This window comes from Plasmopara halstedii, assembly GCF_900000015.1.
Source record: "Plasmopara halstedii genome assembly, contig: Scaffold_291, whole genome shotgun sequence".
Lineage (NCBI taxonomy): Eukaryota > Oomycota > Peronosporomycetes > Peronosporales > Peronosporaceae > Plasmopara > Plasmopara halstedii.
The window spans coordinates 222,816-223,217 of record NW_020187212.1 but is presented as its reverse complement, the minus strand read 5'-3'; positions in this window follow the sequence as shown (position 1 = coordinate 223,217).

Sequence of the window (402 nt, the reverse complement as noted above, 5' to 3'; positions counted from 1 at the left end):
CGGGTGAAATCCTCTCCAATTGCGGCTGCGCCGCTGGCCAGCTTACCGGTACCCACTGAGTGCTGGCAATCCATGAGATTGGACTTTGTGTTTGGCCTGCCGACAGCCCGGCGTGCAACACGGGTGTCGTGGTATTTGTCGGCCGGTTGAGCAAGATGGTTCATTTGGCGGAGGTGCCAGACACCATCGCCGGAGTCGGTACAGCAACGCTGTTCGTGAAATTTGTTTTCCGACAACACGGACTCCCAGAGTCAATTGTCTCTGATAGAGACCCTCGTTTCACGACTATCCTCAAGGTGCTAGGCATCAAGTTGGATATGTCGACAGCGGATCATCCACAGACTGATGGATGAAACCGAAAAGGTGAATCGCGTCATCGAAGACCATCTTCCCAGCGCCTGT